Raw genomic sequence first — 12257 nt, 5'->3', positions numbered from 1 at the left:
ATAGAGAACAGACTTGCGGTTGCCAAGGGGTAGGTGGGGGAGGGAGGGATTGGGAGTTCGGGATTAGCAGATGCAAACTATTGTGTATAGAATGGATAAAAAAACAAGGTCCTACTGTATAGCACAGGGAACTATATTCAGTATCCTATGATGAGTCATAATGGAAAAGAATATGAAAAAGTGTAAATATATGTATAACTGAATCACTTTGCTGTTTAGCAGTAATTAACAGAACACTGTAAATCAACTATACTTGAATAAAATTAATTTAAAAATTAACAAAAAAGAAATCCACATGGGCTCAGCTGGCTTCTCTACTTAGGGCCTCACAGGCCAAAACCAAGGTGTCAACCAACCGAACTCTTAGCTGCTTCAATGATTCTTCAGTTGTTGACAGAATCCAGTTCCTTGTGGCTAGAGTTCTGAGGTCCCCATTTTCTTGCTGGCTGTCATCTGGGGACCAGTCTAACCTTCTACAGGCCACATACATTTCTCACCACTTGGCTGTTCCATCTTCAAGCCAGCAATGGTGTGTGCAATCCTTTTCATGCTTAGAACCTCCCTGATGCCTCCTTCTGCCGTCTTCTCTGCCACCAGGTGGAGAAAATTCTCACTTTCCAAGGCTCACTTGATTAGTCCCACCTCTATCATCTCCCCTTTTGAAGTCGACTGTGCTGTAGGCATAACACAGTCGTGGTGGGGGTCACGGATTGCAGGCATTTGGGCCTTGAGCTTTTGGACCATTTGTAGAAATTCCACCTCCCACACAACCTAAAAGTAGAGGTGGCAAAGGGTTATGGAGATGTGGCTTGAAAAACACTTAAATGTATCTAATTTTATAGTTCGTGGCTCAGGGTTCCATTCTTTACCGATGAAAAGCCTGATAAATGATGGTACTATCAGCCAGTGGATTCACCTTCAGCAGCTGTGAGTTCACGAATCACAACTCAGGTTTGTGGTTTTCTCCGCGGCATCAAGGTTGAATGGGCCTGAAATTAGATTCAACTCATCCTTAGAAGCTTCCTTAGTATATAAAAGAGAACTAGATCATCGCTGCTCTTTTTATTTGTTTGAAGGATTGGTATTCCTTCCCATGAAGTTATGTTCCGGATAATGATGTGAGTGCAAATCAGAACAGAGCCGAAAGCAAAGAAAGCCATTCACAGCCCGGAGCTGCTGATCATTTGCTGGCTTTCAGTCTCCAGAGAGAAGGGGAGGGGCCTCTGGATGCCCTGAGCGACTTGGGAAGGTAACCAGAGATTAAAGCTATAACTGGAGGCTGTTGAGGATGCTCAATTCCTTGTTCAGATCCCGATTTAAGTTCTCTTATGAAAAATAATTACTATCAAGGCAAACCCCATACCTTCTGAAGAGCTGTTTTTGTTTAACATAGATTTTATAAATGAGAAACTCAAGCGTATTCTCTCCAGTCAGTAAGAGGTAATGAGCACAGTGAGCTAAGGATAATCTGTTTAAACAAACGGGATTTTCATGGATGCTAGACTTGAAAACACGATCCAGATCAAGGACATGGTTAATACTCAGTCACTGTGCCTTGGCCCAAGGATAAACTTCCAGACTTGAAGACAATGAAATAGCTCCAAGGGGATGACCAAATTCTCAATGATGAAGGAGTAGCCGACTAGCTTTGCTTTGCTTTTTCAGTATTGCTATGTGTTGTAATGTTGTAATGCTTGTGGATAAATGTTGACGTTGTGTGGTTTTAAGTTACAAGGAATTCAGTAATGTGTTATCCTTGTCTACATCTTCAAAAGAAGTGTGAGAAGGGAAAAAAGAAAGTTCTGTTAACTCAGTTACTACCAGAACTCTGAATATCTGTGGTTGCCCCAATGAGTCAATTTACATACTTTCCCCCATTGCCATCTGGGGACAATGTGGATAGGAATTTGGGGGTTATCATCAAAACATCTAATTACTCATTTAAGCATTGCTAGGGGTGGGAAAGGAGGAACACATAGCACATGCTGCAGGCCTTTGGAAGGTATATTAAGACATTTAAGACTGAGCCAAGGTCTAGTCCAGCATTGTCCAATAGAAATATAATGCAGGTGACATGTAATTTTAAATTTTCTAGTAGCACATTTTAAAGAGTAAAAAGAGATAAATGAATTTAATAGTAATAATGTATTTAATTAAGTATATCTAAAATATTAACATTTCAACATGTAATTAATATAAAATTATTAATGATGTTTTTCATTATCTGATACTAAGTCTTCGATATGCAGTGTGTATTTTATGCTTCCAGCACATCTCAGTTCAGAACGGCCACATTTCAAATAGCCACAGGGGGCTGGCGCTACATATTGTACAGCAGTGGAATCAATAGGCCTGGGTCATGCTTAGACACCACAAAAGGGAATGAAGAAGCAGCTGTGAGTGGCTAACCTGGGAAGGTGCAAAATTAGCTTGCTTCCTCCAGGCAACTCCAGAGTCTTGGAAGAAATTTCTCCAAGAGAGCCCAATGTCAAAAACTAAGCAACATTGCAGATAGCCGGTCTGTGGTGATTCCAGATTTGACTTTCAGGAGCTTAAGGTTGGCAGTCTGGTTGCAAGGGGAGCTATCTTTGCACTGTGAAGACACTGTCTCCACAGGGATTCTGTTTGCTAGGGATGGCTTGGGAGAGATCTAATGCAGATTATGGGGAGATAAGCCAAATCACACCTGCAACCTCCTCCTTAGAGCTGAGGTTGCCCCAGACAGTGACGCTGAAGGTGTCCCACGTTGAACGTCATATAATGTGGGCAGAAGCAAACGTGGGAATCGCTGGCAACCAGCATCCAGTGTGAAGCGCTGGATCTAGGACCTTGGAAGATCATCACAGAACAGGGCGAGGGGGATGGGGAATGGGGTGATTTATCAGGAACTGCCAGAAACAGGAGGGTGGCGATGAGACTGGACAACTGGGAGGGTAAGGCCACCGCAGAGGAAGGAACTCCGCAGGGTCACAGGGGGTCACCTGGGGGAGAGCCTCTTTGACGTTGGGAGGAAGGCAGAGGCTGTGGGAGACACAGCTGTTTGTTTTTTCTGCTGCAAGGAGAATAACAAAATGCGATCAGGAGAGCTAATAGACTACAGATGCAGGACTTCTGGCTGAGCGCTCAGACCTGCGAAAGGCTTTGAACTGGAACCAGCCCTCTCATTTTCAGCAGTGCGTGTGGCCCGTGAAAAAGAAAGAGTGAAGTAAAACAAGAGACCCACCAGAGATAATTATGAGTTACTCCCAGCCGGTGAAATAACAGAGGTTATATTGGGCTGGGGGAAAAGTAGGGGTTTGATCATGAAAGGACTTATGTTCAATGCTAAGGAATCTGATCAACAGTGGGGGAAGCTATTCAAGAGTTACATGCCAAAAAGTGTATGCTTTGGTATGAACTTTAGAAAGCTCTTTCTGCCTATTTAAGGGTAGCAGGTCTGGGGGCAGGTGCTAATGTGGAGAGTGTTCCAAGGACGAAGGTGAGAAATGGTAGCGCCTGAAGCCAGGGTTTAGATGTCATATGGAGAGAGGTGCAGCTGGTGGGCAGGGGGGAGCAATAGGGGCGAAGACAGGAGTCTGGGCTGACACCTACCCCAACACCCAGATGGGGGCACCTGGATGGGTGCCGGTGTTGCCACCGCCACCGCCGGAACAGAAAGGACTGTGAACTTTCCACGGGGTGACATCAGAGGGGAGGCTTCTGATAGGCAGCTGTGGATCTAAAGGTGGGTGAAGATTTGGAGGTTACCAGCAAATAGCTGTGAGCCCATGAGGCGATCGTATTACATGGGCCGCCAACTAAGAAAGCTGATCCAAATTATTAAACACCACTTCTGTTAAGTTAATTTTATATTTTGTATGTAATAGAACAAGTGGTGATTGGGGGACGTTTATAAACAATACAATTGGTCGTGTGTTTCCAGCCAAAACCAAGCTTTTGGGTTTTTCTTTGCTCTTTATTAGGTATTCCAGGACCTATAATTAATGCCAACAGTTTTCTCCACTTGGTGCTGACCTTCCCACCTCCGCGCTCATTGCGGGCACCTGAGCCTGATTGCTGTGGCTGACCTGGGCTCCCAATTGTCCCCGAGCCAGGCCCCATTTCACTTTGCCCGCTTCCATCTGAAGCCCCGCCCAGTCCTCTTCCCTGGAGTCCCAGCACCTGCGGGTATCATTGCTGATGGGAACAACCTGGGATCCCCCCGGGGGAAGCGTGGGCGGGAGAGAACCTGAAATAGGCAAGGCGGGATTGAGGAGGTAGCAGCTGTGAGCACGGGCTCCGAGACGTGGGGGAGGTGTCGGGGGAGAGGAAGGAGAGCCCGGAGGAGAGGAGGGACCCGTGAGCGGCCGTGTGGTCACAGCGGCGACCTGCAGAGGCCATGGCGGCTCCAGGACGGAGAGCAGGTAAGACAGCAGCCCTGGAGGGAGGAAGAAAGCCCTCCCCTTTCCCCTTGTGCCCCATGTCGCAAGTGACCCCGAAGCACCCCAAATGAGTACACTCAGTTCCCTCTCGGGACTGGCCTCCCTTGCGGGAGGGGTGAGATTCAAGGGCAACTGGATGTGCCTCCGCCAGCCTCCCCACACCTATTTGCTGATGGCTGAAATTCTTTTAATAGCACATAAGACCTTTCACTTCCATACTTAAAAGATTGAATTATAATACAAAGGACAAATGTTTCCTGAACCCAAATGTGTTCGTAGTAAAGTATAAGTGACTAAGGTAAGGCCTGTTCAGTAGTGATAGAGGTTAGGAAAAGGGACACCTCGCTTGGGGTGGAAAAGCCCTGAAACGCGAGGCTGGGGTCCGAAGAGGCCGATATTCACAGCCTGGCCGTGTCCTTCTGGGCTGTTGACCTGAAATCGATCTGAGTCCGGGAGAAGCGGCCTGGACGGGGTCCCCGGGTGGGCAGCCGCGTCGTCAGCCGCAGCAGGGCCGCTGCTTGAATTATTTCCTCTGCCTGAGATCGCGCTCGGGACTTTTGTGTAGGAGAAGCATTTCACGAATCTCTACACTGCAGAATACTTCCAAGTATTGAGTCAAACGATGCTTACTATTCATGGGCATGAACTCAGAGAACAATGCTCACACCAAAAGGGACAGACCTAAATGTGGGGCTTTCTTTGATTATATTGGTTTCTAGTTAAATATAACAGACACTCCTTCTCCAGGGGTCTACAGAATCTTTTCCAGAGTGACAATAACTTTTTCCCTTTGACTCAACCTCTTCCTCCGTGTTCTCGGCGTCCCCTGCCAGCCATGAGGGGACGGCCTCATTCCGAAGTCTGTTTGCCAGGTTATGGGAGCTTGGAAGTCTTTTCAGCTGTGGAACACAGATTACTCACCCCTTTTCAAATGATCTAACATACATACAACCGTGGCTAGAATAGTGACTCGGCCACTAAGTGAATGGATATTTTTTTTTCATCCATGACAAACGTGTCTGAAAGTTATCTGTTTGTTCCCTCACTCCCTAATTAGGACACTGAAAAGGACTGGAACACAGAGTTCACTGAAGCACTCTAGGGAGTCCCTTCCTTTCAGACAGCACTTTTAATTCTCTTTAATGCATCTTCACATTCATTGTCTCCTTTTATTCAACGCCAGTAAAGTAGGTAGGGCACGTGTCATTGTTCTCACTTGACAGATCAGAAAGATAAGTCACAGCAAGGGTTTGCTTTGGTCACAGAGTAAATTAGGAGCAGACCTGGATCTGTGAAGTGAGGTCGGCTGCATTGGGTGGTCCCCTGACCCAGGCTTCGCACAACTTCAGACCCTTGTATCCAGGACTAATGAGCTCACCTGAATCTCACTAGGCCCGAGCATCAGGTGGGCTGTGGCAGGCATGTCAGTCATCCAGCCGGCACCCTCCTCCCTCCAGATAGGATGGGGGTGGAGAAGCCAAATGCAGGCTGTCTGTCCCTGAGTCAGGGCCTAATGGGCAGGGTGAGCTTTGCCTTTTTTCAGAGAACCTTATCAGGTTCTTAAAGTGGGACTTGTGAACAGCATTCTCAAAATAACAAGTGTCAGCCATGGACAAAATTTTCTAAATAGTAAAACATTACCACTGATTAGAAGTCTAATGTATCAAGGTGCTTTGGGCTTAGAACACGACACTTCTCTCACAGAGGGGATTTGCTAACAATTCCCTGGCTATGGTGGCAGAGCCAGGGTCTCTGTTCTGTCCGTCTCAGACCTTTGTTCTGTGTCTTGATCAATTCTTCTGTCATTCTCTGTCCTCTGTGGGTATGTTTGTGCGTGAGGGTAGAAAGGGTGGATGGATATGTGTAAATTCTCTGCAGTCAATCCAGTGCCAGATTATTCTATTACGAGGGCTTTGCTGTCCTGCTTATAAATCCTTACACACTTTCTTTCTCTCCTCCACTCTGTTTGAAAAGTTTTTGTCTCAGATCATGGACTATTGGTTATATCAGCCCCCCTCCCCCTCTTCAAGAGGGAGATGCTGTTTATCTTTCCCAAGAAATTTTATGGTTTAGGTGGGAAAAATCTGGCTCCCTGCAGAGCCCTGAGAGGAAGATCCAAGAAAGAAAATAACCCTGTATTTCTGGCATTTCCTGGCTGCCCAGAGCTTCCCTCCACAGCTGACATTGATAAAATTTCATCAAGGGCATTAGTCGATCAGGCTACAGGCTTTTATTATGTCACTTACTCTGAGAGTCATATTAGCATTTAAGATACTGGTCTTTTTTTCTGCATAGAATGTGACATGTCTCTATTTTGCATGTTATCACATTCCTAAAACCTCAGTACAGCCCCTAAATCAATTGAACAGTGACTTTAAAATATAACTTAACCCTCGTGACAGATACAAAAGTATTCTTAAACAAACGGAAAGACATTTCCTGTTTTTGCATAGGATGGCACAACATTATAAAGATGTCGTTTTCCCTAAATTAATTGAAAAAGCTAATGCAGTACCGACAAGTTGCAGTTTAGGCAAGTTGATAATGAAGTTCACGTGGAAAAACAAATGCATAAATACCCAGGAAAACACTTGAAAAATAACAACTACTAGAGATGACTAGCCCTACCAAATATTAAAATATACTATAAATCCTGTGTAATTAAAAGTGTAGTAGTGCCACATGAAGAGACACATTGACCAGTAAAATAGAATGCCCAGAAATAGACCAAGAAACATATGGAAAGTTAGACATTAAAGATGGCATCTCAAATCATAGGGCGAAGACATTTTAATAAATGGCACTATTCACAAAAGCCAAAAAGTGGAAAGCCCAAATGGCCACCATGTAATGAATGGATAAACAAAATGTGGTATATTCATACAATGGAATACAACATGGATAAACCTTGAAGACATTATGCTAAGTGAAAGAAGGCAGTCACAAAAGACCATTATTATATGATTCCATTTATATGAAATGTCTACAGTAGGCAAATCCATAGGGACAGGAAGTTGGTTAGTGGATGCCTAGGGCTGGGGAGTGGGGAAGAATAAGAGTAGATACCAGGTTTCTTTTGGGGGTGATAAAAATATTCTAAACTTAGATCGTGTTGATGGTTACCGAAGTCTGTGAATATACTAAAACCAGTGAATTGTACACTTGCAAGGGGTGAATTCTATGGTGTATGAATTCTATCTCAATAAGGACGTCTTTAAAAGGGACAAATGACGAAGAGTGCAATAGAAAAATGGGGGGAGATATTCTTCAAACATATGAAAAAAATGTTCAAATTCACTCAGGCAAATTAAGCAACACTGAGATACAGTTCTCATCCATCATATTGGCGAAAATTAAAAAGTATGATGATCCATCGGGTAAACAGGCATTCTCACACATTGCTGGTGGAAAATGCAAACTGCAAAGAGAGTTAGGAAATAACCTAACAAAACTACAAAAGCAGTTTGACCTAGCAACACCACTTTTAGGAATACATCCTGCAGATACGCTTTCAACAATGTGAGAATACATAAGCACAAGGTTACTCATTGCAGCATTGCTGGTAATTACAAATTAAATGCTCATTCAAAGGAGATTGATTGAATAAGCTATGGTTCATCTAGAAAATGGAATACTAAGCACTCTATAAAATAATGAAGAAGATCTCTATAAAATTGGTATGACTTCCAGGCTACACTGTTTAGTGAAAAAAATAACATGCAAAACAGCATCTTAGTATGTTATCCTACATGTGAGAAAAAAGAGTTATAGGGAAAATATACATGTATTTGTTCTTTCATACAAAATATGAGGAGAAATTAGAAACCAAGAGATAGATTACTATTCTGAGTTGAATTGTGGTCCCCCCCCACACCATTACCCTCCACTCCTGAAGAGGTCTGTTGAAGTCCCAACCCCCAGCACCTCAGAATGTGATCTTATTTGGAAACAGGGTCATTGCAGCTGTAATTAGGATGAGGTCATGCTGGAGCAGGGTGAGCCCCTAATCCAGTATGACTGGTGTCCTTCTAAGATGATGACCCTGTGAAGAGAGAGACTAAGGGAAAACACCATGTGAAGATGAAGGCATTGATAAGGGGGATGCATCTATGAGCTAAGGAGCACCAAAGACTGCCAGCAAACCACCAGAAGCTAAGAAGCAGCAAAAAGTATTCAGAGGGAGCTCGGCCCTGCCAACATCTCCATTTTGGACTTGGAGCCTCCAGGACTGAAAAGATAACTTTCTATCGTATTAAGCCACTCAGTTCATGGCACTTTGCATGAAATACAGTTCCCTACAGAGTGTAGGTGGGAAATGAAAGAAGGGAAGAACTGGACTGGGGTCATGGGGATGTGAAGAGAGCGCACTTCTCTGCATAGACCTTTCTTTGAAGCTCTGACTCAGAAGCGTAGTAATGTTTCACATACCACCCCAAAACAAACATTTAAAATCAGCCAGGATGTGGGCGAACCCAATGTGGCATACAGGCAGTAAGAAATGAACCTGACCGAGGTGAAAATAACATAACTACGTTGAGGGGAGTGAGGGAGAAAAGAAATAACCTAAAGAACTTTGCAGAACAATGTTTTGGTCGAATACTATAAGGTTAAAGACAAACTATACACAAATTTTGTACTCCAGTTCCTGTACTTGTTTCTCACAGTGGTATGGGTTAGCAATTCTGAAACGACTATAGGTATATACCAGAATTGAACAAATAAGTAAATATATTATAGATATTAAAAGCCACATTTCTCAAGGTGAGAAGGAAGTTACCAAAAAAGGGAGAAGGCTAGAAGAGGCTCTATGGTGGTGGGTTAAATTTGGAGGAGTTCTAATGAATCTTGGTTTATAATATATATAAAGATAGATGGATCCATCCTTCTCCAGTAAAAGGAACCAGGGTTCCTTAAAGAAAAAGTTGAATCCAGCGTTGGGGCAGGGGAAATACAAGATGAGCCTGGAACATCTTGTAGTTACAGAAAATAAGTTCTCAAAACCTGATAAAGGGACCTCAGAAGAACCCAGAAGCCAACCTGAAGGAGCTCTCAACAGTGAGAGTGGAAAAAATTGAGCAAGAAAATGATAGTATTGCATTATAACCCATAGAATAAAATAAATATCCATGAGTCTATACTGATAAAAATAACTGAGTAAGTACAATGGTAGAGGGGGACAACTCTTCCTCACAAAAGAATTCCAGTGAATTAATGTGGGAAGACTGAGAAATTAAAAATCATGGTTAGGCAAACATCACAGTAATACTTGTTGCAGGCAAGACCCACACTAATGGATGCTGAAGTTTAAAGAGAAACGGGATGTTGGCATAGTCTTGAAGTACCTCCCTGGAGAGAGCAGTTACCAAGGGGAAAATAGTAACTTTGGAGAAGCCTTGCAGACATCACCTTAACCAGGTGATCAAGGTTAACATCACCAGGGATAAGTCATGTTGATATCAGGTACCCCCAATTCGAGGCAGTGAGAAGGGCACAGTGTCACTCATGATCTTCTTGCCAAATGCATAGCTTCAATCTAATACGAATGAGAAAACATCAGGCAAACCCCAGCCAAACACTCTGCAAAATTACTCTTTAAAAGAGTCAAAGTCATGAAAGACCGGGCAAGACTGAGGAACTGTCACAGATTGGCAGAGACCAAGGGTGCATGACTAATAAATGAATGATGGGGTCCTGGATGCAATCCTAGGACAGAAAAAGGACAAAAGTGGAAAAACTGGTGCAATTCAGATAGGGTCTATATTTTAGTTAATCGTATCATATCAATGTTAACTTGCTGGTTTTGATCATGTGCCGTGGTTATGTAAAATGGTAACATCTAAGGGAGACTGTATTAAAAGTACATGAGAAATATTTGTACTATTTTCTACAGCTTTTAAGTTTAAAATTATTTCTAAATATAAAGATAATAATGTAGTTTGAAATGTTCATCCTCAGTTCTACCCCAAAAGTTTTAGTTATCTCCCATGATATGTATAAACAACATTTCTGCTTCTGTTCCTCGATGTACCGATTTTACACTTTACCTATTTCCTGCTGTAACAGGTGATACAGCTCATTTATTCTATCTCCTACTGTTATAAGCTCCCAGGATTGTTATATTCCAATTTTCAATTTCTCTCTTGACCAATTGCTATGGTCTGAATGTGTGTCCCCCCAAAATTCACATGTTGAAATCCTAACCAAAGGCGATGGTATTAGTAGGTGGGGCCTTTGGGAGGTGATTAGGTCAAGAGAGTAGAGACCTCATGAATGGGATTTGCTCTTATGAATACAGAGCTCCCTAGCCCTTTCTACCAAGTGAGGATACAGGGAGAACTCTGAACCTGCAAGAGGGCTCTCAACAGATCAGGATGGCACCCTGATCTGAGACTTCCAGCCTCCAGAACTGTGAGCAATAAATTTCTGCTGTATATAAGCCACTCATTCTGTGGTGTTTTGTTATAGCAGCCGGACAGACTAGGGCAGCCATACTTACAACTTTGCATAAAAACAATACCTTTTTCTCTTCCATCTTCTAGAGACAACACTTCTTGGCTTCCTATCAACACCCCTACTTTTCCCTCCAGCTGGCTTCCTCTCTTTCTCCTAATCCAGTTCATCTAACTTTTAGTTTTCTATTTTGAAGATCCCTAATGGTTACATTCTGTTTTCAAACCATAGTTTAGTCTTCCTTGAACTGCCTGTTGGTTAAGTCCAACAGCTGAAAATTAGTAAGCAACAATTCTATTATTATGACCAGGTAATTAGTGCTTATTGCTGAGTCACACAGTGTACGTATTATAATTGAAGTTCTTTCTGTGCAGCTTTCTGTTTTTCCTGGAATTTCTCAGTAGCTTTCTTTTTTGTTCCATCAGTTGTCTTTAGCATATTCCCAATTATTTCCAAGCTCTTCATAACTTAAGTATTAAGTGCCCATTTTCCCTGGAGACCTCTTTTTGGAGATTTCTGGCTTCCTGCTCAGGTTGGAAACGCTCAAGAAATCTCTTTAAATCCCTTGACGCCTCTCCTAGACTGGCTCCAGTATCTCCTAGGTCTTATTTTTAACCTCAGTTTACTCCCTTCTTTTTTGGGAGCATACCTTAAAGTAAATTCCTAAGAAAGTGATTGCATGAAATAAATTTCTTGAGTCCTTACATGTCTGCAAACGCCTTGGCTTTACCCTCGTGTTCAAAAGGTTCAAATGGTTTTATACACCCTTTGTTGGGTATATAAAAGTTGATCATCTTTTTCCCTCAGAATTTTAAGATCTTTGTTCCACTGTCTTCTTGCATCTACTGTTGATATTGTCATCTGATTCTTGTTCTTTTGTTGATGTTCTGTTTTATTCTCCCTTGAAGCGCTTAGAATCTTCTTCATTCTCAGGATTGTGAACTTTCATACGATATCTAGGTATGAATCTATATTTTAAGTTTATTGTACCAGGCACTCAGTGGACTATTTTAATTACAATGTCACTCATTTACATTGTAACATCATTCAGGTTTAGACATTTTTCTTATATTCTTCCTTTCATAATTTCCTCTCCATGTTCTTGGTTTGTTCTTTCAGAAACTTAAGACAGCGTTTGGATCTCCTTAATTGGTTGTCTTTTTCTCTCATTTTTAGTGTCTCTGTGGGATTTTTTGTGGTGGTGGTGGGTTTTTTTTTTTTTTTCGATCTTATTGTCCTTGTGTCTTTGTGTGTTGTCTTTATTTTACTTTCTGGGAGAGTTCCTTGTCTTTATTTCCAAAATCTCTACTGAATATCTCTTTCCGCAATCATATTTTAATTTCCAAGACCTCTTTCTTATTTGTTCCTTTTAAAATAGCATCCTGT

Source organism: Neophocaena asiaeorientalis, unplaced genomic scaffold, assembly GCF_003031525.2.
Source record: "Neophocaena asiaeorientalis asiaeorientalis breed wild unplaced genomic scaffold, Neophocaena_asiaeorientalis_V1.1 scaffold71, whole genome shotgun sequence".
In the NCBI taxonomy this organism is placed as follows: domain Eukaryota; kingdom Metazoa; phylum Chordata; class Mammalia; order Artiodactyla; family Phocoenidae; genus Neophocaena; species Neophocaena asiaeorientalis.
This window is presented reverse-complemented; position numbering follows the sequence as displayed.